We start from the raw sequence: 27,572 nt of genomic DNA on the forward strand, positions 1-27,572 counted from the left end.
AAATTAATAAAAAAATTTCAAAAAGTATGTAAAATGATAATTTTTAAATTGATAAACCCTTCTAAAAATATTTTTTGAGATAATAATTCAAAGAAATATTTGGTTTGATTATCAAATATTCTGGTGAAATACCATTTTTCCATGTTCTACTCTTGGCAGAGCATCGGTGGTTCAATGGTAGAATTCTCGCCGGCCACGCGGGAGATCCGGGTTCGATTCCCGGCCGATGCATGTTTTGGTCGTCATTTGATGCATAACGATATTGTGTTTAAATTCCAATATCCTTACTTCAGGGTCTTTCGAAATTAATAAAAAAATTACGAAAATTATGTAAAATAATAATTGTTAAATTTATAAATCATTCTAAAAATATTATTTGGATAATAATGCAAAGAAACATTTGGTTTGATTATCAAATATTCAGGTGAAATACCATTCTTTCCATACTCTACTCTTTGTAGAGCAACGGTGGTTCAATGGTAGAATTCTCGCCTGCCACGCGGGAGATCCGGGTTCGATTCCCGGCCGATGCATGTTTTGGTCGTCATTTGATGCATAACGATATTGTGTTTAAATTCCAATATCCTTACTTCAGGGTCTTTCGAAATTAATTAAAAAATTACGAAAATTATGTAAAATAATAATTTTTAAATAGATAAACCCTTCTTAAAATATTATTTGAGATAATAATTCAAAGAAATATTTGTTTGATTATCAAATATTCAGGTGAAAAAACATTCTTTCCATATTCTACTCTTGGCAGAGCCTCGGTGGTTCAATGGTAGAATTCTCGCCGGCCACGCGGGAGATCCGGGTTCGATTCCCGGCCGATGCATGTTTCGGTCGTCATTTGATGCATAACGATATTGTGTTTAAATTGTATTATCATTACTTCAGGGTCTTTCGAAATTAATAAAAAAATTACGAAAAGTATGTAAAATAACAATTTTTAAATTGATGAACCCTTCTTAAAATATTATTTGAGATAATAATTCAAAGAAATATTTGGTTTGATTATCAAATATTCAGGTGAAATAACATTCTTTCCATATTCTACTCTTGGCAGAGCCTCGGTGGTTCAATGGTAGAATTCTCTTCTGCCACGCGGGAGATCCGGGTTCGATTCCCGGCCGATGCATGTTTTGGTCATCATTTGATGCATAACGATATTGTGTTTAAATTGTATTATCCTTACTTAAGGGTCTTTCGAAATTAATAAAAAAATTACGAAAATTAAGTAAAATGATAATTGTTAAATTGATAAATCCTTCTAAAAATACTATTTGAGATAATAATTCAAAGAAATATTTGGTTTGATTATCAAATATTCAGGTGAAATAAGATTCTTTCCATATTCTACTCTTTGCAGAGCATCGATGGTTCAATGGTAGAATTCTCTTCTGCCACGCGGGAGATCCGGGTTCGATTCCCGGCCGATGCATGTTTTGGTCATCATTTGATGCATAACGATATTGTGTTTAAATTGTATTATCCTTACTTCAGGGTCTTTCGAAATTAATAAAAAAATTTCAAAAAGTATGTAAAATGATAATTTTTAAATTGATAAACCCTTCTAAAAATATTTTTTGAGATAATAATTCAAAGAAATATTTGGTTTGATTATCAAATATTCTGGTGAAATACCATTTTTCCATGTTCTACTCTTGGCAGAGCATCGGTGGTTCAATGGTAGAATTCTCGCCGGCCACGCGGGAGATCCGGGTTCGATTCCCGGCCGATGCATGTTTTGGTCGTCATTTGATGCATAACGATATTGTGTTTAAATTCCAATATCCTTACTTCAGGGTCTTTCGAAATTAATAAAAAAATTACGAAAATTATGTAAAATAATAATTGTTAAATTTATAAATCATTCTAAAAATATTATTTGGATAATAATGCAAAGAAACATTTGGTTTGATTATCAAATATTCAGGTGAAATACCATTCTTTCCATACTCTACTCTTTGTAGAGCAACGGTGGTTCAATGGTAGAATTCTCGCCTGCCACGCGGGAGATCCGGGTTCGATTCCCGGCCGATGCATGTTTTGGTCGTCATTTGATGCATAACGATATTGTGTTTAAATTCCAATATCCTTACTTCAGGGTCTTTCGAAATTAATAAAAAAATTACGAAAATTAAGTAGAATGATAATTTTTAAATTGATAAACCCTTCTAAAAAAATTATTTGAGATAATAATTCAAAGAAATATTTGGTTTGATTATCAAATATTCAGGTGAAATAACATTCTTTCCATATTCTACTCTTTTTAGAGCATCGGTGGTTCAATGGTAGAATTCTCGCCTGCCAAGCGGGAGATCCGGGTTCGATTCCCGGCCGATGCATGTTTTGGTCGTCATTTATGCATAACGATATTGTGTTTAAATTGTATTATCCTTACTTCAGGGTCTTTCGAAATTAATAAAAAAATTTCAAAAAGTATGTAAAATGATAATTTTTAAATTGATAAACCCTTCTAAAAATATTTTTTGAGATAATAATTCAAAGAAATATTTGGTTTGATTATCAAATATTCTGGTGAAATACCATTTTTCCATGTTCTACTCTTGGCAGAGCATCGGTGGTTCAATGGTAGAATTCTCGCCGGCCACGCGGGAGATCCGGGTTCGATTCCCGGCCGATGCATGTTTTGGTCGTCATTTGATGCATAACGATATTGTGTTTAAATTCCAATATCCTTACTTCAGGGTCTTTCGAAATTAATAAAAAAATTACGAAAATTATGTAAAATAATAATTGTTAAATTTATAAATCATTCTAAAAATATTATTTGGATAATAATGCAAAGAAACATTTGGTTTGATTATCAAATATTCAGGTGAAATACCATTCTTTCCATACTCTACTCTTTGTAGAGCAACGGTGGTTCAATGGTAGAATTCTCGCCTGCCACGCGGGAGATCCGGGTTCGATTCCCGGCCGATGCATGTTTTGGTCGTCATTTGATGCATAACGATATTGTGTTTAAATTCCAATATCCTTACTTTGGGGTCTTTCGAAATTAATTAAAAAATTACGAAAATTATGTAAAATAATAATTTTTAAATTGATAAACCCTTCTTAAAATATTATTTGAGATAATAATTTAAAGAAATATTTGGTTTGATTATCAAATATTCAGGTGAAATAACATTCTTTCCATATTCTACTCTTGGCAGAGCCTCGGTGGTTCAATGGTAGAATTCTCGCCTGCCACGCGGGAGATCCGGGTTCGATTCCCGGCCGATGCATGTTTTCGTCGTCATTTGATGCATAACGATATTGTGTTTAAATTGTATTATCCTTACTTCAGGGTCTTTCGAAATTAATAAAAAAATTACGAAAATTAAGTAAAATGATAATTGTTAAATTGATAAATCCTTCTAAAAATACTATTTGAGATAATAATTCAAAGAAATATTTGGTTTGATTATCAAATATTCAGGTGAAATAACATTCTTTCCATATTCTACTATTTGCAGAGCATCGGTGGTTCAATGGTAGAATTCTCTTCTGCCACGCAGGAGATCCGGGTTCGATTCCCGGCCGATGCATGTTTTCGTCGTCATTTGATGCATAACGATATTGTGTTTAAATTGTATTATCCTTACTTAAGGGTCTTTCGAAATTAATAAAAAAATTACGAAAATTAAGTAAAATGATAATTGTTAAATTGATAAATCCTTCTAAAAATACTATTTGAGATAATAATTCAAAGAAATATTTGGTTTGATTATCAAATATTCAGGTGAAATAAGATTCTTTCCATATTCTACTCTTTGCAGAGCATCGATGGTTCAATGGTAGAATTCTCTTCTGCCACGCGGGAGATCCGGGTTCGATTCCCGGCCGATGCATGTTTTGGTCATCATTTGATGCATAACGATATTGTGTTTAAATTGTATTATCCTTACTTCAGGGTCTTTCGAAATTAATAAAAAAATTTCAAAAAGTATGTAAAATGATAATTTTTAAATTGATAAACCCTTCTAAAAATATTTTTTGAGATAATAATTCAAAGAAATATTTGGTTTGATTATCAAATATTCTGGTGAAATACCATTTTTCCATGTTCTACTCTTGGCAGAGCATCGGTGGTTCAATGGTAGAATTCTCGCCGGCCACGCGGGAGATCCGGGTTCGATTCCCGGCCGATGCATGTTTTGGTCGTCATTTGATGCATAACGATATTGTGTTTAAATTCCAATATCCTTACTTCAGGGTCTTTCGAAATTAATAAAAAAATTACGAAAATTATGTAAAATAATAATTGTTAAATTTATAAATCATTCTAAAAATATTATTTGGATAATAATGCAAAGAAACATTTGGTTTGATTATCAAATATTCAGGTGAAATACCATTCTTTCCATACTCTACTCTTTGTAGAGCAACGGTGGTTCAATGGTAGAATTCTCGCCTGCCACGCGGGAGATCCGGGTTCGATTCCCGGCCGATGCATGTTTTGGTCGTCATTTGATGCATAACGATATTGTGTTTAAATTCCAATATCCTTACTTCAGGGTCTTTCGAAATTAATTAAAAAATTACGAAAATTATGTAAAATAATAATTTTTAAATAGATAAACCCTTCTTAAAATATTATTTGAGATAATAATTCAAAGAAATATTTGTTTGATTATCAAATATTCAGGTGAAAAAACATTCTTTCCATATTCTACTCTTGGCAGAGCCTCGGTGGTTCAATGGTAGAATTCTCGCCGGCCACGCGGGAGATCCGGGTTCGATTCCCGGCCGATGCATGTTTCGGTCGTCATTTGATGCATAACGATATTGTGTTTAAATTGTATTATCATTACTTCAGGGTCTTTCGAAATTAATAAAAAAATTACGAAAAGTATGTAAAATAACAATTTTTAAATTGATGAACCCTTCTTAAAATATTATTTGAGATAATAATTCAAAGAAATATTTGGTTTGATTATCAAATATTCAGGTGAAATAACATTCTTTCCATATTCTACTCTTGGCAGAGCCTCGGTGGTTCAATGGTAGAATTCTCTTCTGCCACGCGGGAGATCCGGGTTCGATTCCCGGCCGATGCATGTTTTGGTCATCATTTGATGCATAACGATATTGTGTTTAAATTGTATTATCCTTACTTCAGGGTCTTTCGAAATTAATAAAAAAATTACGAAAATTAAGTAGAATGATAATTTTTAAATTGATAAACCCTTCTAAAAAAATTATTTGAGATAATAATTCAAAGAAATATTTGGTTTGATTATCAAATATTCAGGTGAAATAACATTCTTTCCATATTCTACTCTTTTTAGAGCATCGGTGGTTCAATGGTAGAATTCTCGCCTGCCAAGCGGGAGATCCGGGTTCGATTCCCGGCCGATGCATGTTTTGGTCGTCATTTATGCATAACGATATTGTGTTTAAATTGTATTATCCTTACTTCAGGGTCTTTCGAAATTAATAAAAAAATTTCAAAAAGTATGTAAAATGATAATTTTTAAATTGATAAACCCTTCTAAAAATATTTTTTGAGATAATAATTCAAAGAAATATTTGGTTTGATTATCAAATATTCTGGTGAAATACCATTTTTCCATGTTCTACTCTTGGCAGAGCATCGGTGGTTCAATGGTAGAATTCTCGCCGGCCACGCGGGAGATCCGGGTTCGATTCCCGGCCGATGCATGTTTTGGTCGTCATTTGATGCATAACGATATTGTGTTTAAATTCCAATATCCTTACTTCAGGGTCTTTCGAAATTAATAAAAAAATTACGAAAATTATGTAAAATAATAATTGTTAAATTTATAAATCATTCTAAAAATATTATTTGGATAATAATGCAAAGAAACATTTGGTTTGATTATCAAATATTCAGGTGAAATACCATTCTTTCCATACTCTACTCTTTGTAGAGCAACGGTGGTTCAATGGTAGAATTCTCGCCTGCCACGCGGGAGATCCGGGTTCGATTCCCGGCCGATGCATGTTTTGGTCGTCATTTGATGCATAACGATATTGTGTTTAAATTCCAATATCCTTACTTTGGGGTCTTTCGAAATTAATTAAAAAATTACGAAAATTATGTAAAATAATAATTTTTAAATTGATAAACCCTTCTTAAAATATTATTTGAGATAATAATTTAAAGAAATATTTGGTTTGATTATCAAATATTCAGGTGAAATAACATTCTTTCCATATTCTACTCTTGGCAGAGCCTCGGTGGTTCAATGGTAGAATTCTCGCCTGCCACGCGGGAGATCCGGGTTCGATTCCCGGCCGATGCATGTTTTCGTCGTCATTTGATGCATAACGATATTGTGTTTAAATTGTATTATCCTTACTTCAGGGTCTTTCGAAATTAATAAAAAAATTACGAAAATTAAGTAAAATGATAATTGTTAAATTGATAAATCCTTCTAAAAATACTATTTGAGATAATAATTCAAAGAAATATTTGGTTTGATTATCAAATATTCAGGTGAAATAACATTCTTTCCATATTCTACTATTTGCAGAGCATCGGTGGTTCAATGGTAGAATTCTCTTCTGCCACGCAGGAGATCCGGGTTCGATTCCCGGCCGATGCATGTTTTCGTCGTCATTTGATGCATAACGATATTGTGTTTAAATTGTATTATCCTTACTTAAGGGTCTTTCGAAATTAATAAAAAAATTACGAAAATTAAGTAAAATGATAATTGTTAAATTGATAAATCCTTCTAAAAATACTATTTGAGATAATAATTCAAAGAAATATTTGGTTTGATTATCAAATATTCAGGTGAAATAAGATTCTTTCCATATTCTACTCTTTGCAGAGCATCGATGGTTCAATGGTAGAATTCTCTTCTGCCACGCGGGAGATCCGGGTTCGATTCCCGGCCGATGCATGTTTTGGTCATCATTTGATGCATAACGATATTGTGTTTAAATTGTATTATCCTTACTTCAGGGTCCTTCGAAATTAATAAAAAAATTACGAAAATTAAGTAAAATGATAATTTTTAAATTGATAAACCCTTCTAAAAAAATTATTTGAGATAATAATTCAAAGAAATATTTGGTTTGATTATCAAATATTCAGGTGAAATAACATTCTTTCCATATTCTACTCTTTGCAGAGCATCGGTGGTTCAATGGTAGAATTCTCGCCTGCCACGCGGGAGATCCGGGTTCGATTCCCGGCCGATGCATGTTTTGGTCGTCATTTATGCATAACGATATTGTGTTTAAATTGTACTATCCTTACTTCAGGGTCTTTCGAAATTAATAAAAAAATTTCAAAAAGTATTTAAAATGATAATTTTTAAATTGATAAACCCTTCTAAAAAAAATATTTGAGATAATAATTCAAAGAAATATTTTTTGATTATCAAATATTCAGGTGAAATAACATTCTTTCCATATTCTACTCTTGGCAGAGCCTCGGTGGTTCAATGGTAGAATTCTCGCCGGCCACGCGGGAGATCCGGGTTCGATTCCCGGCCGATGCATGTTTCGGTCGTCATTTGATGCATAACGATATTGTGTTTAAATTGTATTATCATTACTTCAGGGTCTTTCGAAATTAATAAAAAAATTACGAAAAGTATGTAAAATAATAATTTTTAAATTTATAAATCATTCTAAAAATATTATTTGGATAATAATGCAAAGAAACATTTGGTTTGATTATCAAATATTCAGGTGAAATACCATTCTTTCCATACTCTACTCTTTGTAGAGCAACGGTGGTTCAATGGTAGAATTCTCGCCTGCCACGCGGGAGATCCGGGTTCGATTCCCGGCTACTTGGTTTGATTATCAAATATTCAGGTGAAATAACATTCTTTCCATATTCTACTCTTTGCAGAGCATCGATGGTTCAATGGTAGAATTCTCTTCTGCCACGCGGGAGATCCGGGTTCGATTCCCGGCCGATGCATGTTTTCGTCGTCATTTGATGCATAACGATATTGTGTTTAAATTGTATTATCCTTACTTCAGGGTCTTTCGAAATTAATAAAAAAATTACGAAAATTAAGTAAAATGATAATTGTTAAATTGATAAATCCTTCTAAAAATACTATTTGAGATTATAATTCAAAGAAATATTTGGTTTGATTATCAAATATTCAGGTGAAATAACATTCTTTCCATATTCTACTATTTGCAGAGCATCGATGGTTCAATGGTAGAATTCTCTTCTGCCACGCGGGAGATCCGGGTTCGATTCCCGGCCGATGCATGTTTTGGTCATCATTTGATGCATAACGATATTGTGTTTAAATTGTATTATCCTTACTTCAGGGTCTTTCGAAATTAATAAAAAAATTACGAAAATTAAGTAAAATGATAATTTTTAAATTGATAAACCCTTCTAAAAAAATTATTTGAGATAATAATTCAAAGAAATATTTGGTTTGATTATCAAATATTCAGGTGAAATAACATTCTTTCCATATTCTACTCTTTGCAGAGCATCGGTGGTTCAATGGTAGAATTCTCGCCTGCCACGCGGGAGATCCGGGTTCGATTCCCGGCCGATGCATGTTTTGGTCGTCATTTATGCATAACGATATTGTGTTTAAATTGTATTATCCTTACTTCAGGGTCTTTCGAAATTAATAAAAAAATTTCAAAAAGTATTTAAAATGATAATTTTTAAATTGATAAACCCTTCTAAAAAAATTATTTGAGATAATATTTCAAAGAAATATTTGTTTGATTATCAAATATTCAGGTGAAATAACATTCTTTCCATATTCTACTCTTGGCAGAGCCTCGGTGGTTCAATGGTAGAATTCTCGCCGGCCACGCGGGAGATCCGGGTTCGATTCCCGGCCGATGCATGTTTCGGTCGTCATTTGATGCATAACGATATTGTGTTTAAATTGTATTATCATTACTTCAGGGTCTTTCGAAATTAATAAAAAAATAACGAAAAGTATGTAAAATAATAATTTTTAAATTGATAAACCCTTCTTAAAATATTATTTGAGATAATAATTCAAAGAAATATTTGGTTTGATTATCAAATATTCAGGTGAAATAACATTCTTTCCATATTCTACTCTTGGCAGAGCCTCGGTGGTTCAATGGTAGAATTCTCGCCTGCCACGCGGGAGATCCGGGTTCGATTCCCGGCCGATGCATGTTTTGGTCGTCATTTGATGCATAACGATATTGTGTTTATGTTGTATTATCCTTACTTCAGGGTCTTTCGAAATTAATAAAAAAATTACGAAAATTAAGTAAAATGATAATTGTTAAATTGATAAATCCTTCTAAAAATACTATTTGAGATAATAATTCAAAGAAATATTTGGTTTGATTATCAAATATTCAGGTGAAATAACATTCTTTCCATATTCTACTCTTTGCAGAGCATCGATGGTTCAATGGTAGAATTCTCTTCTGCCACGCGGGAGATCCGGGTTCATTCCCGGCCGATGCATGTTTTGGTCAACATTTGATGCATAACGATATTGTGTTAAATTGTATTATCCTTACTTCAGGGTCTTGGGAATATACTAAAAAAATTACGGAAAATAAGTTAAATGATAATTGTTAAATTGATAAATCCTTCTAAAAATATTATTTGAGATAATAATTCAAAGAAATATTTGGTTTGATTATCAAATATTCAGGTGAAATACCATTCTTTCCATATTCTACTCTTTGCAGAGCATCGATGGTTCAATAGTAGAATTCTCTTCTGCCACGCGGGAGATCCGGGTTCGATTCCCGGCCGATGCATGTTTTGTTCATCATTTGATGCATAACGATATTGTGTTTAAATTGTATTATCCTTACTTCAGGGTCTTTCGAAATTAATAAAAAAATTACGAAAATTAAGTAAAATGATAATTTTTAAATTGATAAACCCTTCTAAAAAAATTATTTGAGATAATAATTCAAAGAAATATTTGGTTTGATTATCAAATATTCAGGTGAAATAACATTCTTTCCATATTCTACTCTTTGCAGAGCATCGGTGGTTCAATGGTAGAATTCTCGCCTGCCACGCGGGAGATCCGGGTTCGATTCCCGGCCGATGCATGTTTTGGTCGTCATTTATGCATAACGATATTGTGTTTAAATTGTATTATCCTTACTTCAGGGTCTTTCGAAATTAATAAAAAAATTTCAAAAAGTATTTAAAATGATAATTTTTAAATTGATAAACCCTTCTAAAAAAATTATTTGAGATAATATTTCAAAGAAATATTTGTTTGATTATCAAATATTCAGGTGAAATAACATTCTTTCCATATTCTACTCTTGGCAGAGCCTCGGTGGTTCAATGGTAGAATTCTCGCCGGCCACGCGGGAGATCCGGGTTCGATTCCCGGCCGATGCATGTTTCGGTCGTCATTTGATGCATAACGATATTGTGTTTAAATTGTATTATCATTACTTCAGGGTCTTTCGAAATTAATAAAAAAATAACGAAAAGTATGTAAAATAATAATTTTTAAATTGATAAACCCTTCTTAAAATATTATTTGAGATAATAATTCAAAGAAATATTTGGTTTGATTATCAAATATTCAGGTGAAATAACATTCTTTCCATATTCTACTCTTGGCAGAGCCTCGGTGGTTCAATGGTAGAATTCTCGCCTGCCACGCGGGAGATCCGGGTTCGATTCCCGGCCGATGCATGTTTTGGTCGTCATTTGATGCATAACGATATTGTGTTTAAATTGTATTATCCTTACTTCAGGGTCTTTCGAAATTAATAAAAAAATTACGAAAATTAAGTAAAATGATAATTTTTAAATTGATTAACCCTTCTAAAAAAATTATTTGAGATAATTATTCAAAGAAATATTTGTTTGATTATCAAATATTCAGGTGAAATAACATTCTTTCCATATTCTACTCTTGGCAGAGCCTCGGTGGTTCATTGGTAGAATTCTCGCCGGCCACGCGAAAGATCCGGGTTCGATTCCCGGCCGATGCATGATTCGGTCGTCATTTGATGCATAACGATATTGTGTTTAAATTGTATTATCATTACTTCAGGGTCTTTCGAATATAATAAAAAAATTACGAAAAGTATGTAAAATAATAATTTTTAAATTGATAAACCCATCTTAAAATATTATTTGAGATAATAATTCAAAGAAATATTTGGTTTGATTATCAAATATTCAGGTGAAATAACATTCTTTCCATATTCTACTCTTGGCAGAGCCTCGGTGGTTCAATGGTAGAATTCTCGCCTGCCACGCGGGAGATCCGGGTTCGATTCCCGGCCGATGCATGTTTTGGTCGTCATTTGATGCATAACGATATTGTGTTTATGTTGTATTATCCTTACTTCAGGGTCTTTCGAAATTAATAAAAAAATTACGAAAATTAAGTAAAATGATAATTGTTAAATTGATAAATCCTTCTAAAAATACTATTTGAGATAATAATTCAAAGAAATATTTGGTTTGATTATCAAATATTCAGGTGAAATAACATTCTTTCCATATTCTACTCTTTGCAGAGCATCGATGGTTCAATGGTAGAATTCTCTTCTGCCACGCGGGAGATCCGGGTTCATTCCCGGCCGATGCATGTTTTGGTCAACATTTGATGCATAACGATATTGTGTTAAATTGTATTATCCTTACTTCAGGGTCTTGGGAATATACTAAAAAAATTACGGAAAATAAGTTAAATGATAATTGTTAAATTGATAAATCCTTCTAAAAATATTATTTGGGATAATAATGCAAAGAAACATTTGGTTTTATTATCAAATATTCAGGTGAAATACCATTCTTTCCATACTCTACTCTTTGTAGAGCAACGGTGGTTCAATGGTAGAATTCTCGCCTGCCACGCGGGAGATCCGGGTTCGATTCCCGGCCGATGCATGTTTTGGTCGTCATTTGATGCATAACGATATTGTGTTTAAATTCCAATATCCTTACTTCAGGGTCTTTCGAAATTAATTAAAAAATTACGAAAATTATGTAAAATAATAATTTTTAAATTGATAAACCCTTCTTAAAATATTATTTGAGATAATAATTTAAAGAAATATTTGGTTTGATTATCAAATATTCAGGTGAAATAACATTCTTTCCATATTCTACTCTTGGCAGAGCCTCGGTGGTTCAATGGTAGAATTCTCGCCTGCCACGCGGGAGATCCGGGTTCGATTCCCGGCCGATGCATGTTTTGGTCGTCATTTGATGCATAACGATATTGCGTTTAAATTGTATTATCATTACTTCAGGGTCTTTCGAAATTAATAAAAAAATTACGAAAAGTATGTAAAATAATAATTTTTAAATTGATAAACCCTTCTTAAAATATTATTTGAGATAATAATTCAAGGAAATATTTGGTTTGATTATCAAATATTCAGGTGAAATACCATTCTTTCCATATTCTACTCTTTGCAGAGCCTCGGTGGTTCAATGGTAGAATTCTCGCCTGCCACGCGAAAGATCCGGGTTCGATTCCCGGCCGATGCATGTTTTCGTCGTCATTTGATGCATAACGATATTGTGTTTAAATTGTATTATCCTTACTTCAGGGTCTTTCGAAATTAATAAAAAAATTACGAAAATTAAGTAAAATGATAATTTTTAAATTGATAAATCCTTCTAAAAATACTATTTGAGATAATAATTCAAAGAAATATTTGGTTTGATTATCAAATATTCAGGTGATATAACATTCTTTCCATATTCTACTCTTTGCAGAGCATCGATGGTTCAATGGTTGAATTCTCTTCTGCCACGCGGGAGATCCGGGTTCATTCCCGGCCGATGCATGTTTTGGTCAACATTTGATGCATAACGATATTGTGTTAAATTGTATTATCCTTACTTCAGGGTCTTGGGAATATACTAAAAAAATTACGGAAAATAAGTTAAATGATAATTGTTAAATTGATAAATCCTTCTAAAAATATTATTTGGGATAATAATGCAAAGAAACATTTGGTTTTATTATCAAATATTCAGGTGAAATACCATTCTTTCCATACTCTACTCTTTGTAGAGCAACGGTGGTTCAATGGTAGAATTCTCGCCTGCCACGCGGGAGATCCGGGTTCGATTCCCGGCCGATGCATGTTTTGGTCGTCATTTGATGCATAACGATATTGTGTTTAAATTCCAATATCCTTACTTCAGGGTCTTTCGAAATTAATTAAAAAATTACGAAAATTATGTAAAATAATAATTTTTAAATTGATAAACCCTTCTTAAAATATTATTTGAGATAATAATTTAAAGAAATATTTGGTTTGATTATCAAATATTCAGGTGAAATAACATTCTTTCCATATTCTACTCTTGGCAGAGCCTCGGTGGTTCAATGGTAGAATTCTCGCCTGCCACGCGGGAGATCCGGGCTCGATTCCCGGCCGATGCATGTTTTGGTCGTCATTTGATGCATAACGATATTGCGTTTAAATTGTATTATCATTACTTCAGGGTCTTTCGAAATTAATAAAAAAATTACGAAAAGTATGTAAAATAATAATTTTTAAATTGATAAACCCTTCTTAAAATATTATTTGAGATAATAATTCAAAGAAATATTTGGTTTGATTATCAAATATTCAGGTGAAATACCATTCTTTCCATATTCTACTCTTTGCAGAGCCTCGGTGGTTCAATGGTAGAATTCTCGCCTGCCACGCGAAAGATCCGGGTTCGATTCCCGGCCGATGTATGTTTTGGTCGTCATTTGATGCATAACGATATTGTGTTTAAATTCCAATATCCTTACTTCAGGGTCATTCGAAATTAATAAAAAAATTACGAAAAGTATGTAAAATCATAATTTTTAAATTGATAAACCCTTCTAAAAATATTATTTGAGATAATAATTCAAAGAAATATTTGGTTTGATTATCAAATATTCAGGTGAAAAACCATTTTTCCATATTCTACTCTTCGCAGAGCCTCGGTGGTTCAATGGTAGAATTCTCGCCTGCCACGCGGGAGATCCAGGTTCGATTCCCGGCCGATGCATGTTTTGGTCGTCATTTGATGCATAACGATATTGTGTTTAAATTGTATTATCCTTACTTCAGGGTCTTTCGAAATTAATAAAAAAATTGCGAAAATTAAGTAAAGTGATAATTTTTAAATTGATAAACCCTTCTAAAAAATTATTTGAGATAATAATTCAAAGAAATATTTGGTTTGATTATCAAATATTCAGGTGAAATAACATTCTTTCCATATTCTACTCTTTGCAGTGCCTCGGTGGTTCAAAGGTAGAATTCTCGCCTGCCACGCGGGAGATCCGGGTTCGATTCCCGGCCGATGCATGTTTTGGTCGTCATTTGATGCATAAGGATATTGTGTTTAAATTGTATTATCCTTACTTCAGGGTCTTTCGAAATTAATAAAAAAATTACGAAAATTATGTAAAATGATAATTGTTAAATTGATAAATCCTTCTAAAAATACTACTTGAGATAATAATTCAAAGAAATATTTGGTTTGATTATCAAATATTCAGGTTAAATAACATTCTTTCCATATTCTACTCTTTGCAGAGCATCGATGGTTCAATGGTAGAATTCTCTTCTGCCACGCGGGAGATCCGGGTTTGATTCCCGGCCGATGCATGTTTTGGTCATCATTTGATGCATAACGATATTGTGTTTAAATTGTATTATCCTTTCTTCAGGGTCTTGGGAATATACTAAAAAAATTACGAAAAATAAGTAAAATGATAATTGTTAAATTGATAAATCCTTCTAAAAATATTATTTGAGATAATAATTCAAAGAAATATTTGGTTTGATTATCAATTTTCAGGTGAATTCTCGCCTGCCACGCGGGAGATCCGGGTTCGATTCCCGGCCGATGCATGTTTTGGTCGTCATTTGATGCATAACGATATTGTGTTTAAATTCTAATATCCTTACTTCAGGGTCTTTCGAAATTAATAAAAAAATTACGAAAAGTATGTAAAATAATAATTTTTAAATTGATAAATCCTTCTAAAAATACTATTTGAGATAATAATTCAAAGAAATATTTGGTTTGATTATCAAATATTCAGGTGAAATAACATTCTTTCCATATTCTACTCTTGGCAGAGCCTCGGTGGTTCAATGGTAGAATTCTCGCCTGCCACGCGGGAGATCCGGGTTCGATTCCCGGCCGATGCATGTTTTGGTCGTCATTTGATGCATAACGATATTGTGTTTATATTGTATTATCCTTACTTCAGGGTCTTTCGAAATTAATAAAAAAAATTACGAAAATTAAGTAAAATGATAATTGTTAAATTGATAAATCCTTCTAAAAATACTATTTGAGATAATAATTCAAAGAAATATTTGGTTTGATTATCAAATATTCAGGTGAAAAAACATTCTTTCCATATTCTACTCTTTGCAGAGCATCGGTGGTTCATTGGTAGAATTCTCGCCTGCCACGCGGGAGATCCAGGTTCGATTCCCGGCCGATGCATGTTTTGGTCGTCATTTGATGCATAACGATATTGTGTTTAAATTGTATTATCCTTACTTCAGGGTCTTTCGAAATTAATAAAAAAATTGCGAAAATTAAGTAAAGTGATAATTTTTAAATTGATAAACCCTTCTAAAAAAATTATTTGAGATAATAATTCAAAGAAATATTTGTTTGATTATCAAATATTCAGGTGAAATAACATTCTTTCCATATTCTACTCTTGGCAGAGCCTCGGTGGTTCAATGGTAGAATTCTCGCCGGCCATGCGGGAGATCCGGGTTCGATTCCCGGCCGATGCATGTTTCGGTCGTCATTTGATGCATAACGATATTGTGTTTAAATTGTATTATCATTACTTCAGGGTCTTTCGAAATTAATAAAAAAATTACGAAAAGCATGTAAAATAATAATTTTTAAATTGAGAAACCCTTCTTAAAATATTATTTGAGATAATAATTCAAAGAAATATTTGGTTTGATTATCAAATATTCAGGTGAATTCTAGCCTGCCACGCGGGAGATCCGGGTTCGATTCCCGGCCGATGCATGTTTTGGTCGTCATTTGATGCATAACGATATTGGGTTTATATTGTATTATCCTTACTTCAGGGTCTTTCGAAATTAATAAAAAAATTACGAAAATTAAGTAAAATGATAATTGTTAAATTGATAAATCCTTCTAAAAATACTATTTGAGATAATAATTCAAAGAAATATTTGGTTTGATTATCAAATATTCAGGTGAAATAACATTCTTTCCATATTCTACTCTTTGCAGAGCATCGATGGTTCAATGGTAGAATTCTCTTCTGCCACGCGGGAGATCCGGGTTCGATTCCCGGCCGATGCATGTTTTGGTCATCATTTGATGCATAACGATATTGTGTTTAAATTGTATTATCCTTACTTCAGGGTCTTGGGAATATCCTAAAAAAATTACGAAAAATAAGTAAAATGATAATTGTTAAATTGATAAATCCTTCTAAAAATATTATTTGAGATAATAATTCAAAGAAATATTTGGTTTGATTATCAAATATTCAGGTGAAATAACATTCTTTCCATATTCTACTCTTTGCAGTGCCTCGGTGGTTCAAAGGTAGAATTCTCGCCTGCCACGCGGGAGATCCGGGTTCGATTCCCGGCCGATGCATGTTTTGGTCGTCATTTGATGCATAAGGATATTGTGTTTAAATTGTATTATCCTTACTTCAGGGTCTTTCGAAATTAATAAAAAAATTACGAAAATTATGTAAAATGATAATTGTTAAATTGATAAATCCTTCTAAAAATACTATTTGAGATAATAATTCAAAGAAATATTTGGTTTGATTATCAAATATTCAGGTTAAATAACATTCTTTCCATATTCTACTCTTTGCAGAGCATCGATGGTTCAATGGTAGAATTCTCTTCTGCCACGCGGGAGATCCGGGTTTGATTCCCGGCCGATGCATGTTTTGGTCATCATTTGATGCATAACGATATTGTGTTTAAATTGTATTATCCTTTCTTCAGGGTCTTGGGAATATACTAAAAAAATTACGAAAAATAAGTAAAATGATAATTGTTAAATTGATAAATCCTTCTAAAAATATTATTTGAGATAATAATTCAAAGAAATATTTGGTTTGATTATCAATTTTCAGGTGAATTCTCGCCTGCCACGCGGGAGATCCGGGTTCGATTCCCGGCCGATGCATGTTTTGGTCGTCATTTGATGCATAACGATATTGTGTTTATATTGTATTATCCTTACTTCAGGGTCTTTCGAAATTAATAAAAAAATTACGAAAATTAAGTAAAATGATAATTGTTAAATTGATAAATCCTTCTAAAAATACTATTTGAGATAATAATTCAAAGAAATATTTGGTTTGATTATCAAATATTCAGGTGAAAAAACATTCTTTCCATATTCTACTCTTGGCAGAGCCTCGGTGGTTCAATGGTAGAATTCTCGCCGGCCATGCGGGAGATCCGGGTTCGATTCCCGGCCGATGCATGTTTCGGTCGTCATTTGATGCATAACGATATTGTGTTTAAATTGTATTATCATTACTTCAGGGTCTTTCGAAATTAATAAAAAAATTACGAAAAGCATGTAAAATAATAATTTTTAAATTGAGAAACCCTTCTTAAAATATTATTTGAGATAATAATTCAAAGAAATATTTGGTTTGATTATCAAATATTCAGGTGAATTCTAGCCTGCCACGCGGGAGATCCGGGTTCGATTCCCGGCCGATGCATGTTTTGGTCGTCATTTGATGCATAACGATATTGGGTTTATATTGTATTATCCTTACTTCAGGGTCTTTCGAAATTAATAAAAAAATTACGAAAATTAAGTAAAATGATAATTGTTAAATTGATAAATCCTTCTAAAAATACTATTTGAGATAATAATTCAAAGAAATATTTGGTTTGATTATCAAATATTCAGGTGAAATAACATTCTTTCCATATTCTACTCTTTGCAGAGCATCGATGGTTCAATGGTAGAATTCTCTTCTGCCACGCGGGAGATCCGGGTTCGATTCCCGGCCGATGCATGTTTTGGTCATCATTTGATGCATAACGATATTGTGTTTAAATTGTATTATCCTTACTTCAGGGTCTTGGGAATATCCTAAAAAAATTACGAAAAATAAGTAAAATGATAATTGTTAAATTGATAAATCCTTCTAAAAATATTATTTGAGATAATAATTCAAAGAAATATTTGGTTTGATTATCAAATATTCAGGTGAAATAACATTCTTTCCATATTCTACTCTTTGCAGTGCCTCGGTGGTTCAAAGGTAGAATTCTCGCCTGCCACGCGGGAGATCCGGGTTCGATTCCCGGCCGATGCATGTTTTGGTCGTCATTTGATGCATAAGGATATTGTGTTTAAATTGTATTATCCTTACTTCAGGGTCTTTCGAAATTAATAAAAAAATTACGAAAATTATGTAAAATGATAATTGTTAAATTGATAAATCCTTCTAAAAATACTATTTGAGATAATAATTCAAAGAAATATTTGGTTTGATTATCAAATATTCAGGTTAAATAACATTCTTTCCATATTCTACTCTTTGCAGAGCATCGATGGTTCAATGGTAGAATTCTCTTCTGCCACGCGGGAGATCCGGGTTTGATTCCCGGCCGATGCATGTTTTGGTCATCATTTGATGCATAACGATATTGTGTTTAAATTGTATTATCCTTTCTTCAGGGTCTTGGGAATATACTAAAAAAATTACGAAAAATAAGTAAAATGATAATTGTTAAATTGATAAATCCTTCTAAAAATATTATTTGAGATAATAATTCAAAGAAATATTTGGTTTGATTATCAATTTTCAGGTGAATTCTCGCCTGCCACGCGGGAGATCCGGGTTCGATTCCCGGCCGATGCATGTTTTGGTCGTCATTTGATGCATAACGATATTGTGTTTATATTGTATTATCCTTACTTCAGGGTCTTTCGAAATTAATAAAAAAATTACGAAAATTAAGTAAAATGATAATTGTTAAATTGATAAATCCTTCTAAAAATACTATTTGAGATAATAATTCAAAGAAATATTTGGTTTGATTATCAAATATTCAGGTGAAAAAACATTCTTTCCATATTCTACTCTTGGCAGAGCCTCGGTGGTTCAATGGTAGAATTCTCGCCGGCCATGCGGGAGATCCGGGTTCGATTCCCGGCCGATGCATGTTTCGGTCGTCATTTGATGCATAACGATATTGTGTTTAAATTGTATTATCATTACTTCAGGGTCTTTCGAAATTAATAAAAAAATTACGAAAAGCATGTAAAATAATAATTTTTAAATTGAGAAACCCTTCTTAAAATATTATTTGAGATAATAATTCAAAGAAATATTTGGTTTGATTATCAAATATTCAGGTGAATTCTAGCCTGCCACGCGGGAGATCCGGGTTCGATTCCCGGCCGATGCATGTTTTGGTCGTTATTTGATGCATAACGATATTGGGTTTATATTGTATTATCCTTACTTCAGGGTCTTTCGAAATTAATAAAAAAATTACGAAAATTAAGTAAAATGATAATTGTTAAATTGATAAATCCTTCTAAAAATACTATTTGAGATAATAATTCAAAGAAATATTTGGTTTGATTATCAAATATTCAGGTGAAATAACATTCTTTCCATATTCTACTCTTTGCAGAGCATCGATGGTTCAATGGTAGAATTCTCTTCTGCCACGCGGGAGATCCGGGTTCGATTCCCGGCCGATGCATGTTTTGGTCATCATTTGATGCATAACAATATTGTGTTTAAATTGTATTATCCTTACTTCAGGGTCTTGGGAATATCCTAAAAAAATTACGAAAAATAAGTAAAATGATAATTGTTAAATTGATAAATCCTTCTAAAAATATTATTTGAGATAATAATTCAAAGAAATATTTGGTTTGATTATCAAATATTCAGGTGAAAAACCATTTTTCCAAATTCTACTCTTGGCAGAGCCTCGGTGGTTCAATGGTAGAATTCTCGCCTGCCACGCGGGAGATCCGGGGTCGATTCCCGGCCGATACATGTTTTTGTCGTCATTTGATGCATAACGATATTGTGTTTAAATTGTATTATCCTTACTTCAGGGTCTTTCGAAATTAATAAAAAAATTACGAAAATTAAGTAAAATGATAATTGTTAAATTGATAAATCCTTCTAAAAATATTATTTGAGATAATAATTCAAAGAAATATTTGGTTTGATTATCAAACATTCAGGTGAAAAAACATTCTTTCCATATTCTACTCTTTGCAGAGCATCGGTGGTTCATTGGTAGAATTCTCGCCTGCCACGCGGGAGATCCAGGTTCGATTCCCGGCCGATGCATGTTTTGGTCGTCATTTGATGCATAACGATATTGTGTTTAAATTGTATTATCCTTACTTCAGGGTCTTGGGAATATACCAAAAAAATTACGAAAAATAAGTAAAATGATAATTGTTAAATTGATAAATCCTTCTAAAAATATTATTTGAGATAATAATTCAAAGAAATATTTGGTTTGATTATCAATTTTCAGGTGAATTCTAGCCTGCCACGCGGGAGATCCGGGTTCGATTCCCGGCCGATGCATGTTTTGGTCGTCATTTGATGCATAACGATATTGTGTTTATATTGTATTATCCTTACTTCAGGGTCTTTCGAAATTAATAAAAAAATTACGAAAATTAAGTAAAATGATAATTGTTAAATTGATAAATCCTTCTAAAAATACTATTTGAGATAATAATTCAAAGAAATATTTGGTTTGATTATCAAATATTCAGGTGAAATAACATTCTTTCCATATTCTACTCTTTGCAGAGCATCGATGGTTCAATGGTAGAATTCTCTTCTGCCACGCGGGAGGTCCGGGTTCGATTCCCGGCCGATGCATGTTTTGGTCATCATTTGATGCATAACGATATTGTGTTAAATTGTATTATCCTTACTTCAGGGTCTTGGGAATATACTAAAAAAATTACGAAAAATAAGTAAAATGATAATTGTTAAATTGATAAATCCTTCTAAAAATATTATTTGAGATAATAATTCAAAGAAATATTTGGTTTGATTATCAAATATTCAGGTGAAATAACATTCTTTTCATATTCTACTCTTTGCAGAGCATCGGTGGTTCAATGGTAGAATTCTCGCCTGCCACGCGGGAGATCCGGGTTCGATTCCCGGCCGATGTATGTTTTGGTCGTCATTTGATGCATAACGATATTGTGTTTAAATTCCAATATCCTTACTTCAGGGTCATTCGAAATTAATAAAAAAACTACGAAAAGTATGTAAAATCATAATTTTTATTTTGATAAACCCTTCTAAAAATATTATTTGAGATAATAATTCAAAGAAATATTTGGTTTGGTTATCAAATATTCAGGTGAAAAACCATTTTTCCATATTCTACTCTTGGCAGAGCCTCGGTGGTTCAATGGTAGAATTCTCGCCTGCCACGCGGGAGATCCGGGTTCGATTCCCGGCCGATACATGTTTTAGTCGTCATTTGATGCATAACGATATTGTGTTTAAATTGTATTATCCTTACTTCAGGGTCTTTCGAAATTAATAAAAAAATTACGAAAATTAAGTAAAATGATAATTGTTAAATTGATAAATCCTTCTAAAAATATTATTTGAGATAATAATTCAAAGAAATATTTGGTTTGATTATCAAATATTCAGGTGAAAAAACATTCTTTCCATATTCTACTCTTTGCAGAGCATCGGTGGTTCATTGGTAGAATTCTCGCCTGCCACGCGGGAGATCCAGGTTCGATTCCCGGCCGATGCATGTTTTGGTCGTCATTTGATGCATAACGATATTGTGTTTAAATTGTATTATCCTTACTTCAGGGTCTTTCGAAATTAATAAAAAAATTACGAAAAGCATGTAAAATAATAATTTTTAAATTGAGAAACCCTTCTTAAAATATTATTTGAGATAATAATTCAAAGAAATATTTGGTTTGATTATCAAATATTCAGGTGAATTCTAGCCTGCCACGCGGGAGATCCGGGTTCGATTCCCGGCCGATGCATGTTTTGGTCGTCATTTGATGCATAACGATATTGTGTTTAAATTGTATTATCATTACTTCAGGGTCTTTCGAAATTAATAAAAAAATTACGAAAAGTATGTAAAATAATAATTTTTAAATTGATAAACCCTTCTTAAAGTATTATTTGAGCTAATAATTCAAAGAAATATTTGGTTTGATTATCAAATATTCAGGTGAAATAACATTCTTTCCATATTCTACTCTTGGCAGAGCCTCGGTGGTTCAATGGTAGAATTCTCGCCGGCCACGCGAAAGATCCGGATTCGATTCCCGGCCGATTCATGTTTCGGTCGTCATTTGATGCATAACGATATTGTGTTTAAATTGTATTATCATTACTTCAGGGTCTTTCGAAATTAATAAAAAAATTACGAAAAGTATGTAAAATAATAATTTTTAAATTGATAAACCCTTCTTAAAGTATTATTTGAGATAATAATTCAAAGAAATATTTGGTTTGATTATCAAATATTCAGGTGAAATAACATTCTTTCCATATTCCACTCTTGGCAGAGCCTCGGTGGTTCAATGGTAGAATTCTCGCCTGCCACGCGGGAGATCCGGGTTCGATTCCCGGCCGATGCATGTTTTGGTCGTCATTTGATGCATAACGATATTGTGTTTATATTGTATTATCCTTACTTCAGGGTCTTTCGAAATTAATAAAACAATTACCAAAATTAAGTAAAATGATAATTGTTAAATTGATAAATCCTTCTAAAAATACTATTTGAGATAATAATTCAAAGAAATATTTGGTTTGATTATCAAATATTCAGGTGAAATAACATTCTTTCCATATTCTACTCTTTGCAGAGCATCGATGGTTCAATGGTAGAATTCTCTTCTGCCACGCGGGAGATCCGGGTTCGATTCCCGGCCGATGCATGTTTTGGTCATCATTTGATGCATAACGATATTGTGTTTAAATTGTATTATCCTTACTTCAGGGTCTTGGGAATATACTAAAAAAATTACGAAAAATAAGTAAAATGATAAATGTTAAATTGATAAATCCTTCTAAAAATATTATTTGAGATAATAATTCAAAGAAATATTTGGTTTGATTATCAAATATTCAGGTGAAATAACATTCTTTTCATATTCTACTCTTTGCAGAGCATCGGTGGTTCAATGGTAGAATTCTCGCCTGCCACGCGGGAGATCCGGGTTCGATTCCCGGCCGATGTATGTTTTGGTCGTCATTTGATGCATAACGATATTGTGTTTAAATTCCAATATCCTTACTTCAGGGTCATTCGAAATTAATAAAAAAATTACGAAAAGTATGTAAAATCATAATTTTTAAATTGATAAATCCTTCTAAAAATATTATTTGAGATAATAATTCAAAGAAATATTTGGTTTGATTATCAAATATTCAGGTGAAAAACCATTTTTCCATATTCTACTTTTGGCAGAGCCTCGGTGGTTCAATGGTAGAATTCTCGCCTGCCACGCGGGAGATCCGGGTTCGATTCCCTGCCGATACATGTTTTAGTCGTCATTTGATGCATAACGATATTGTGTTTAAATTGTATTATCCTTACTTCAGGGTCTTTCGAAATTAATAAAAAAATTACGAAAATTAAGTAAAATGATAATTCTTAAATTGATAAATCCTTCTAAAAATATTATTTGAGATAATAATTCAAAGAAATATTTGGTTTGATTATCAACAATTCAGGTGAAAAAACATTCTTTCCATATTCTACTCTTTGCAGATCATCGGTGGTTCATTGGTAGAATTCTCGCCTGCCACGCGGGAGATCCAGGTTCGATTCCCGGCCGATGCATGTTTTGGTCGTCATTTGATGCATAACGATATTGTGTTTAAATTGTATTATCCTTACTTCAGGCTCTTTCGAAATTAATAAAAAAATTGCGAAAATTAAGTAAAGTGATAATTTTTAAATTGATAAACCCTTCTAAAAAATTATTTGAGACAATAATTCAAAGAAATATTTGGTTTGATTATCAAATATTCAGGTGAAATAACATTCTTTCCATATTCTACTCTTGGCAGTGCCTCGGTGGTTCAAAGGTAGAATTCTCGCCTGCCACGCGGGAGATCCGGGTTCGATTCCCGGCCGATGCATGTTTTGGTCGTCATTTGATGCATAACGATATTGTGTTTAAATTGTATTATCCTTACTTCAGGGTCTTTCGAAATTAATAAAAAAATTACGAAAATTAAGTAAAATGATAATTTTTAAATTGATTAACCCTTCTAAAAAAATTATTTGAGATAATTATTCAAAGAAATATTTGTTTGATTATCAAATATTCAGGTGAAATAACATTCTTTCCATATTCTACTCTTGGCAGAGCCTCGGTGGTTCAATGGTAGAATTCTCGCCGGCCACGCGAAAGATCCGGGTTCGATTCCCGGCCGATGCATGTTTCGGTCGTCATTTGATGCATAACGATATTGTGTTTAAATTGTATTATCATTACTTCAGGGTGTTTCGAAATTAATAAAAAAATTACGAAAAGTATGTAAAATAATAATTTTTAAATTGATAAACCCTTCTTAAAATATTATTTGAGATAATAATTCAAAGAAATATTTGGTTTGATTATCAAATATTCAGGTGAAATAACATTCTTTCCATATTCTACTCTTGGCAGAGCCTCGGTGGTTCAAAGGTAGAATTCTCGCCTGCCACGCGGGAGATCCAGGTTCGATTCCCGGCCGATGCATGTTTTGGTCGTCATTTGATGCATAACGATATTGTGTTTAAATTGTATTATCCTTACTTCAGGCTCTTTCGAAATTAATAAAAAAATTGCGAAAATTAAGTAAAGTGATAATTTTTAAATTGATAAACCCTTCTAAAAAATTATTTGAGATAATAATTCAAAGAAATATTTGGTTTGATTATCAAATATTCAGGTGAAATAACATTCTTTCCATATTCTACTCTTGGCAGTGCCTCGGTGGTTCAAAGGTAGAATTCTCGCCTGCCACGCGGGAGATCCGGGTTCGATTCCCGGCCGATGCATGTTTTGGTCGTCATTTGATGCATAACGATATTGTGTTTAAATTGTATTATCCTTACTTCAGGGTCTTTCGAAATTAATAAAAAAATTACGAAAATTAAGTAAAATGATAATTTTTAAATTGATTAACCCTTCTAAAAAAATTATTTGAGATAATTATTCAAAGAAATATTTGTTTGATTATCAAATATTCAGGTGAAATAACATTCTTTCCATATTCTACTCTTGGCAGAGCCTCGGTGGTTCAATGGTAGAATTCTCGCCGGGCACGCGAAAGATCCGGGTTCGATTCCCGGCCGATGCATGTTTCGGTCGTCATTTGATGCATAACGATATTGTGTTTAAATTGTATTATCATTACTTCAGGGTGTTTCGAAATTAATAAAAAAATTACGAAAAGTATGTAAAATAATAATTTTTAAATTGATAAACCCTTCTTAAAATATTATTTGAGATAATAATTCAAAGAAATATTTGGTTTGATTATCAAATATTCAGGTGAAATAACATTCTTTCCATATTCTACTCTTGGCAGAGCCTCGGTGGTTCAAAGGTAGAATTCTCGCCTGCCACGCGGGAGATCCAGGTTCGATTCCCGGCCGATGCATGTTTTGGTCGTCATTTGATGCATAACGATATTGTGTTTAAATTGTATTATCCTTACTTCAGGCTCTTTCGAAATTAATAAAAAAATTGCGAAAATTAAGTAAAGTGATAATTTTTAAATTGATAAACCCTTCTAAAAAATTATTTGAGATAATAATTCAAAGAAATATTTGGTTTGATTATCAAATATTCAGGTGAAATAACATTCTTTCCATATTCTACTCTTGGCAGAGCCTCGGTGGTTCAAAGGTAGAATTCTCGCCTGCCACGCGGGAGATCCAGGTTCGATTCCCGGCCGATGCATGTTTTGGTCGTCATTTGATGCATAACGATATTGTGTTTAAATTGTATTATCCTTACTTCAGGCTCTTTCGAAATTAATAAAAAAATTGCGAAAGTTAAGTAAAGTGATAATTTTTAAATTGATAAACCCTTCTAAAAAATTATTTGAGATAATAATTCAAAGAAATATTTGGTTTGATTATCAAATATTCAGGTGAAATAACATTCTTTCCATATTCTACTCTTGGCAGTGCCTCGGTGGTTCAAAGGTAGAATTCTCGCCTGCCACGCGGGAGATCCGGGTTCGATTCCCGGCCGATGCATGTTTTGGTCGTCATTTGATGCATAACGATATTGTGTTTAAATTGTATTATCCTTACTTCAGGGTCTTTCGAAATTAATAAAAAAATTACGAAAATTAAGTAAAATGATAATTTTTAAATTGATTAACCCTTCTAAAAAAATTATTTGAGATAATTATTCAAAGAAATATTTGTTTGATTATCAAATATTCAGGTGAAATAACATTCTTTCCATATTCTACTCTTGGCAGAGCCTCGGTGGTTCAATGGTAGAATTCTCGCCTGCCACGCGGGAGATCCGGGTTCGATTCCCGGCCGATGCATGTTTTGGTCGTCATTTGATGCATAACGATATTGTGTTTAAATTGTATTATCCTTACTTCAGGGTCTTTCGAAATTAATAAAAAAATTACGAAAATTAAGTAAAATGATAATTCTTAAATTGATAAATCCTTCTAAAAATATTATTTGAGATAATAATTCAAAGAAATATTTGGTTTGATTATCAAATATTCAGGTGAAAAAACATTCTTTCCATATTCTACTCTTTGCAGAGCATCGGTGGTTCATTGGTAGAATTCTCGCCTGCCACGCGGGAGATCCAGGTTCGATTCCCGGCCGATGCATGTTTTGGTCGTCATTTGATGCATAACGATATTGTGTTTAAATTGTATTATCCTTACTTCAGGCTCTTTCGAAATTAATAAAAAAATTGCGAAAATTAAGTAAAGTGATAATTTTTAAATTGATAAACCCTTCTAAAAAATTATTTGAGATAATAATTCAAAGAAATATTTGGTTTGATTATCAAATATTCAGGTGAAATAACATTCTTTCCATATTCTACTCTTGGCAGAGCCTCGGTGGTTCAAAGGTAGAATTCTCGCCTGCCACGCGGGAGATCCAGGTTCGATTCCCGGCCGATGCATGTTTTGGTCGTCATTTGATGCATAACGATATTGTGTTTAAATTGTATTATCCTTACTTCAGGCTCTTTCGAAATTAATAAAAAAATTGCGAAAGTTAAGTAAAGTGATAATTTTTAAATTGATAAACCCTTCTAAAAAATTATTTGAGATAATAATTCAAAGAAATATTTGGTTTGATTATCAAATATTCAGGTGAAATAACATTCTTTCCATATTCTACTCTTGGCAGTGCCTCGGTGGTTCAAAGGTAGAATTCTCGCCTGCCACGCGGGAGATCCGGGTTCGATTCCCGGCCGATGCATGTTTTGGTCGTCATTTGATGCATAACGATATTGTGTTTAAATTGTATTATCCTTACTTCAGGGTCTTTCGAAATTAATAAAAAAATTACGAAAATTAAGTAAAATGATAATTTTTAAATTGATTAACCCTTCT

General features: G+C 32.5%; 56 non-coding genes across 56 annotated transcripts; all 56 read left to right on the forward strand.

Moving 5' to 3' along the window:
- The first annotated feature begins 160 nt into the window (after positions 1-160).
- On the forward strand, positions 161-231 carry TRNAG-GCC (transfer RNA glycine (anticodon GCC)). The gene has a single exon. It is a non-coding gene; the product is annotated as a tRNA-Gly (tRNA).
- A 231-nt stretch (positions 232-462) lies between these two features.
- On the forward strand, positions 463-533 carry TRNAG-GCC (transfer RNA glycine (anticodon GCC)). Its single transcript has one exon. It is a non-coding gene; the product is annotated as a tRNA-Gly (tRNA).
- A 231-nt stretch (positions 534-764) lies between these two features.
- Positions 765-835, forward strand: TRNAG-GCC (transfer RNA glycine (anticodon GCC)). The gene has a single exon. It is a non-coding gene; the product is annotated as a tRNA-Gly (tRNA).
- Positions 836-1,672: 837 nt separating this feature from the next.
- Positions 1,673-1,743, forward strand: TRNAG-GCC (transfer RNA glycine (anticodon GCC)). Its single transcript has one exon. It is a non-coding gene; the product is annotated as a tRNA-Gly (tRNA).
- Positions 1,744-1,974: 231 nt separating this feature from the next.
- Positions 1,975-2,045, forward strand: TRNAG-GCC (transfer RNA glycine (anticodon GCC)). Its single transcript has one exon. It is a non-coding gene; the product is annotated as a tRNA-Gly (tRNA).
- Positions 2,046-2,277: 232 nt separating this feature from the next.
- TRNAG-GCC (transfer RNA glycine (anticodon GCC)) lies at positions 2,278-2,348 on the forward strand. The gene has a single exon. It is a non-coding gene; the product is annotated as a tRNA-Gly (tRNA).
- A 230-nt stretch (positions 2,349-2,578) lies between these two features.
- TRNAG-GCC (transfer RNA glycine (anticodon GCC)) lies at positions 2,579-2,649 on the forward strand. The gene has a single exon. It is a non-coding gene; the product is annotated as a tRNA-Gly (tRNA).
- Positions 2,650-2,880: 231 nt separating this feature from the next.
- Positions 2,881-2,951, forward strand: TRNAG-GCC (transfer RNA glycine (anticodon GCC)). Its single transcript has one exon. It is a non-coding gene; the product is annotated as a tRNA-Gly (tRNA).
- Positions 2,952-3,183: 232 nt separating this feature from the next.
- On the forward strand, positions 3,184-3,254 carry TRNAG-GCC (transfer RNA glycine (anticodon GCC)). Its single transcript has one exon. It is a non-coding gene; the product is annotated as a tRNA-Gly (tRNA).
- Positions 3,255-3,486: 232 nt separating this feature from the next.
- TRNAG-GCC (transfer RNA glycine (anticodon GCC)) lies at positions 3,487-3,557 on the forward strand. The gene has a single exon. It is a non-coding gene; the product is annotated as a tRNA-Gly (tRNA).
- A 534-nt stretch (positions 3,558-4,091) lies between these two features.
- TRNAG-GCC (transfer RNA glycine (anticodon GCC)) lies at positions 4,092-4,162 on the forward strand. The gene has a single exon. It is a non-coding gene; the product is annotated as a tRNA-Gly (tRNA).
- A 231-nt stretch (positions 4,163-4,393) lies between these two features.
- On the forward strand, positions 4,394-4,464 carry TRNAG-GCC (transfer RNA glycine (anticodon GCC)). The gene has a single exon. It is a non-coding gene; the product is annotated as a tRNA-Gly (tRNA).
- A 231-nt stretch (positions 4,465-4,695) lies between these two features.
- On the forward strand, positions 4,696-4,766 carry TRNAG-GCC (transfer RNA glycine (anticodon GCC)). Its single transcript has one exon. It is a non-coding gene; the product is annotated as a tRNA-Gly (tRNA).
- A 535-nt stretch (positions 4,767-5,301) lies between these two features.
- TRNAG-GCC (transfer RNA glycine (anticodon GCC)) lies at positions 5,302-5,372 on the forward strand. The gene has a single exon. It is a non-coding gene; the product is annotated as a tRNA-Gly (tRNA).
- A 230-nt stretch (positions 5,373-5,602) lies between these two features.
- TRNAG-GCC (transfer RNA glycine (anticodon GCC)) lies at positions 5,603-5,673 on the forward strand. The gene has a single exon. It is a non-coding gene; the product is annotated as a tRNA-Gly (tRNA).
- A 231-nt stretch (positions 5,674-5,904) lies between these two features.
- Positions 5,905-5,975, forward strand: TRNAG-GCC (transfer RNA glycine (anticodon GCC)). The gene has a single exon. It is a non-coding gene; the product is annotated as a tRNA-Gly (tRNA).
- A 232-nt stretch (positions 5,976-6,207) lies between these two features.
- On the forward strand, positions 6,208-6,278 carry TRNAG-GCC (transfer RNA glycine (anticodon GCC)). Its single transcript has one exon. It is a non-coding gene; the product is annotated as a tRNA-Gly (tRNA).
- Positions 6,279-6,510: 232 nt separating this feature from the next.
- Positions 6,511-6,581, forward strand: TRNAG-GCC (transfer RNA glycine (anticodon GCC)). The gene has a single exon. It is a non-coding gene; the product is annotated as a tRNA-Gly (tRNA).
- Positions 6,582-7,116: 535 nt separating this feature from the next.
- TRNAG-GCC (transfer RNA glycine (anticodon GCC)) lies at positions 7,117-7,187 on the forward strand. The gene has a single exon. It is a non-coding gene; the product is annotated as a tRNA-Gly (tRNA).
- A 229-nt stretch (positions 7,188-7,416) lies between these two features.
- Positions 7,417-7,487, forward strand: TRNAG-GCC (transfer RNA glycine (anticodon GCC)). Its single transcript has one exon. It is a non-coding gene; the product is annotated as a tRNA-Gly (tRNA).
- A 966-nt stretch (positions 7,488-8,453) lies between these two features.
- TRNAG-GCC (transfer RNA glycine (anticodon GCC)) lies at positions 8,454-8,524 on the forward strand. The gene has a single exon. It is a non-coding gene; the product is annotated as a tRNA-Gly (tRNA).
- A 230-nt stretch (positions 8,525-8,754) lies between these two features.
- On the forward strand, positions 8,755-8,825 carry TRNAG-GCC (transfer RNA glycine (anticodon GCC)). The gene has a single exon. It is a non-coding gene; the product is annotated as a tRNA-Gly (tRNA).
- A 232-nt stretch (positions 8,826-9,057) lies between these two features.
- TRNAG-GCC (transfer RNA glycine (anticodon GCC)) lies at positions 9,058-9,128 on the forward strand. The gene has a single exon. It is a non-coding gene; the product is annotated as a tRNA-Gly (tRNA).
- Positions 9,129-9,964: 836 nt separating this feature from the next.
- TRNAG-GCC (transfer RNA glycine (anticodon GCC)) lies at positions 9,965-10,035 on the forward strand. Its single transcript has one exon. It is a non-coding gene; the product is annotated as a tRNA-Gly (tRNA).
- A 230-nt stretch (positions 10,036-10,265) lies between these two features.
- Positions 10,266-10,336, forward strand: TRNAG-GCC (transfer RNA glycine (anticodon GCC)). The gene has a single exon. It is a non-coding gene; the product is annotated as a tRNA-Gly (tRNA).
- A 232-nt stretch (positions 10,337-10,568) lies between these two features.
- On the forward strand, positions 10,569-10,639 carry TRNAG-GCC (transfer RNA glycine (anticodon GCC)). The gene has a single exon. It is a non-coding gene; the product is annotated as a tRNA-Gly (tRNA).
- Positions 10,640-11,173: 534 nt separating this feature from the next.
- On the forward strand, positions 11,174-11,244 carry TRNAG-GCC (transfer RNA glycine (anticodon GCC)). Its single transcript has one exon. It is a non-coding gene; the product is annotated as a tRNA-Gly (tRNA).
- Positions 11,245-11,777: 533 nt separating this feature from the next.
- Positions 11,778-11,848, forward strand: TRNAG-GCC (transfer RNA glycine (anticodon GCC)). Its single transcript has one exon. It is a non-coding gene; the product is annotated as a tRNA-Gly (tRNA).
- A 232-nt stretch (positions 11,849-12,080) lies between these two features.
- TRNAG-GCC (transfer RNA glycine (anticodon GCC)) lies at positions 12,081-12,151 on the forward strand. The gene has a single exon. It is a non-coding gene; the product is annotated as a tRNA-Gly (tRNA).
- Positions 12,152-12,383: 232 nt separating this feature from the next.
- On the forward strand, positions 12,384-12,454 carry TRNAG-GCC (transfer RNA glycine (anticodon GCC)). Its single transcript has one exon. It is a non-coding gene; the product is annotated as a tRNA-Gly (tRNA).
- Positions 12,455-12,987: 533 nt separating this feature from the next.
- Positions 12,988-13,058, forward strand: TRNAG-GCC (transfer RNA glycine (anticodon GCC)). Its single transcript has one exon. It is a non-coding gene; the product is annotated as a tRNA-Gly (tRNA).
- A 232-nt stretch (positions 13,059-13,290) lies between these two features.
- Positions 13,291-13,361, forward strand: TRNAG-GCC (transfer RNA glycine (anticodon GCC)). Its single transcript has one exon. It is a non-coding gene; the product is annotated as a tRNA-Gly (tRNA).
- A 232-nt stretch (positions 13,362-13,593) lies between these two features.
- On the forward strand, positions 13,594-13,664 carry TRNAG-GCC (transfer RNA glycine (anticodon GCC)). Its single transcript has one exon. It is a non-coding gene; the product is annotated as a tRNA-Gly (tRNA).
- A 231-nt stretch (positions 13,665-13,895) lies between these two features.
- On the forward strand, positions 13,896-13,966 carry TRNAG-GCC (transfer RNA glycine (anticodon GCC)). Its single transcript has one exon. It is a non-coding gene; the product is annotated as a tRNA-Gly (tRNA).
- Positions 13,967-14,197: 231 nt separating this feature from the next.
- TRNAG-GCC (transfer RNA glycine (anticodon GCC)) lies at positions 14,198-14,268 on the forward strand. Its single transcript has one exon. It is a non-coding gene; the product is annotated as a tRNA-Gly (tRNA).
- Positions 14,269-15,049: 781 nt separating this feature from the next.
- Positions 15,050-15,120, forward strand: TRNAG-GCC (transfer RNA glycine (anticodon GCC)). The gene has a single exon. It is a non-coding gene; the product is annotated as a tRNA-Gly (tRNA).
- Positions 15,121-15,353: 233 nt separating this feature from the next.
- On the forward strand, positions 15,354-15,424 carry TRNAG-GCC (transfer RNA glycine (anticodon GCC)). Its single transcript has one exon. It is a non-coding gene; the product is annotated as a tRNA-Gly (tRNA).
- A 231-nt stretch (positions 15,425-15,655) lies between these two features.
- On the forward strand, positions 15,656-15,726 carry TRNAG-GCC (transfer RNA glycine (anticodon GCC)). The gene has a single exon. It is a non-coding gene; the product is annotated as a tRNA-Gly (tRNA).
- Positions 15,727-16,508: 782 nt separating this feature from the next.
- TRNAG-GCC (transfer RNA glycine (anticodon GCC)) lies at positions 16,509-16,579 on the forward strand. The gene has a single exon. It is a non-coding gene; the product is annotated as a tRNA-Gly (tRNA).
- Positions 16,580-17,360: 781 nt separating this feature from the next.
- TRNAG-GCC (transfer RNA glycine (anticodon GCC)) lies at positions 17,361-17,431 on the forward strand. The gene has a single exon. It is a non-coding gene; the product is annotated as a tRNA-Gly (tRNA).
- A 782-nt stretch (positions 17,432-18,213) lies between these two features.
- Positions 18,214-18,284, forward strand: TRNAG-GCC (transfer RNA glycine (anticodon GCC)). The gene has a single exon. It is a non-coding gene; the product is annotated as a tRNA-Gly (tRNA).
- A 781-nt stretch (positions 18,285-19,065) lies between these two features.
- Positions 19,066-19,136, forward strand: TRNAG-GCC (transfer RNA glycine (anticodon GCC)). The gene has a single exon. It is a non-coding gene; the product is annotated as a tRNA-Gly (tRNA).
- A 1,084-nt stretch (positions 19,137-20,220) lies between these two features.
- On the forward strand, positions 20,221-20,291 carry TRNAG-GCC (transfer RNA glycine (anticodon GCC)). Its single transcript has one exon. It is a non-coding gene; the product is annotated as a tRNA-Gly (tRNA).
- Positions 20,292-21,071: 780 nt separating this feature from the next.
- Positions 21,072-21,142, forward strand: TRNAG-GCC (transfer RNA glycine (anticodon GCC)). Its single transcript has one exon. It is a non-coding gene; the product is annotated as a tRNA-Gly (tRNA).
- Positions 21,143-21,373: 231 nt separating this feature from the next.
- TRNAG-GCC (transfer RNA glycine (anticodon GCC)) lies at positions 21,374-21,444 on the forward strand. Its single transcript has one exon. It is a non-coding gene; the product is annotated as a tRNA-Gly (tRNA).
- Positions 21,445-21,676: 232 nt separating this feature from the next.
- On the forward strand, positions 21,677-21,747 carry TRNAG-GCC (transfer RNA glycine (anticodon GCC)). The gene has a single exon. It is a non-coding gene; the product is annotated as a tRNA-Gly (tRNA).
- A 782-nt stretch (positions 21,748-22,529) lies between these two features.
- Positions 22,530-22,600, forward strand: TRNAG-GCC (transfer RNA glycine (anticodon GCC)). Its single transcript has one exon. It is a non-coding gene; the product is annotated as a tRNA-Gly (tRNA).
- Positions 22,601-23,135: 535 nt separating this feature from the next.
- TRNAG-GCC (transfer RNA glycine (anticodon GCC)) lies at positions 23,136-23,206 on the forward strand. The gene has a single exon. It is a non-coding gene; the product is annotated as a tRNA-Gly (tRNA).
- An 836-nt stretch (positions 23,207-24,042) lies between these two features.
- On the forward strand, positions 24,043-24,113 carry TRNAG-GCC (transfer RNA glycine (anticodon GCC)). The gene has a single exon. It is a non-coding gene; the product is annotated as a tRNA-Gly (tRNA).
- Positions 24,114-24,344: 231 nt separating this feature from the next.
- On the forward strand, positions 24,345-24,415 carry TRNAG-GCC (transfer RNA glycine (anticodon GCC)). The gene has a single exon. It is a non-coding gene; the product is annotated as a tRNA-Gly (tRNA).
- Positions 24,416-24,949: 534 nt separating this feature from the next.
- On the forward strand, positions 24,950-25,020 carry TRNAG-GCC (transfer RNA glycine (anticodon GCC)). Its single transcript has one exon. It is a non-coding gene; the product is annotated as a tRNA-Gly (tRNA).
- A 231-nt stretch (positions 25,021-25,251) lies between these two features.
- Positions 25,252-25,322, forward strand: TRNAA-GGC (transfer RNA alanine (anticodon GGC)). The gene has a single exon. It is a non-coding gene; the product is annotated as a tRNA-Ala (tRNA).
- An 836-nt stretch (positions 25,323-26,158) lies between these two features.
- Positions 26,159-26,229, forward strand: TRNAG-GCC (transfer RNA glycine (anticodon GCC)). The gene has a single exon. It is a non-coding gene; the product is annotated as a tRNA-Gly (tRNA).
- Positions 26,230-26,460: 231 nt separating this feature from the next.
- On the forward strand, positions 26,461-26,531 carry TRNAG-GCC (transfer RNA glycine (anticodon GCC)). Its single transcript has one exon. It is a non-coding gene; the product is annotated as a tRNA-Gly (tRNA).
- Positions 26,532-26,763: 232 nt separating this feature from the next.
- TRNAG-GCC (transfer RNA glycine (anticodon GCC)) lies at positions 26,764-26,834 on the forward strand. Its single transcript has one exon. It is a non-coding gene; the product is annotated as a tRNA-Gly (tRNA).
- Positions 26,835-27,367: 533 nt separating this feature from the next.
- TRNAG-GCC (transfer RNA glycine (anticodon GCC)) lies at positions 27,368-27,438 on the forward strand. The gene has a single exon. It is a non-coding gene; the product is annotated as a tRNA-Gly (tRNA).
- Positions 27,439-27,572: the final 134 nt, after the last annotated feature.

Source organism: Phalangium opilio, unplaced genomic scaffold (assembly GCF_054372755.1).
Source record: "Phalangium opilio isolate 3A_F unplaced genomic scaffold, DU_Popi_V2 ptg000002l_1, whole genome shotgun sequence".
NCBI classification, from domain to species: Eukaryota; Metazoa; Arthropoda; class Arachnida; order Opiliones; family Phalangiidae; genus Phalangium; species Phalangium opilio.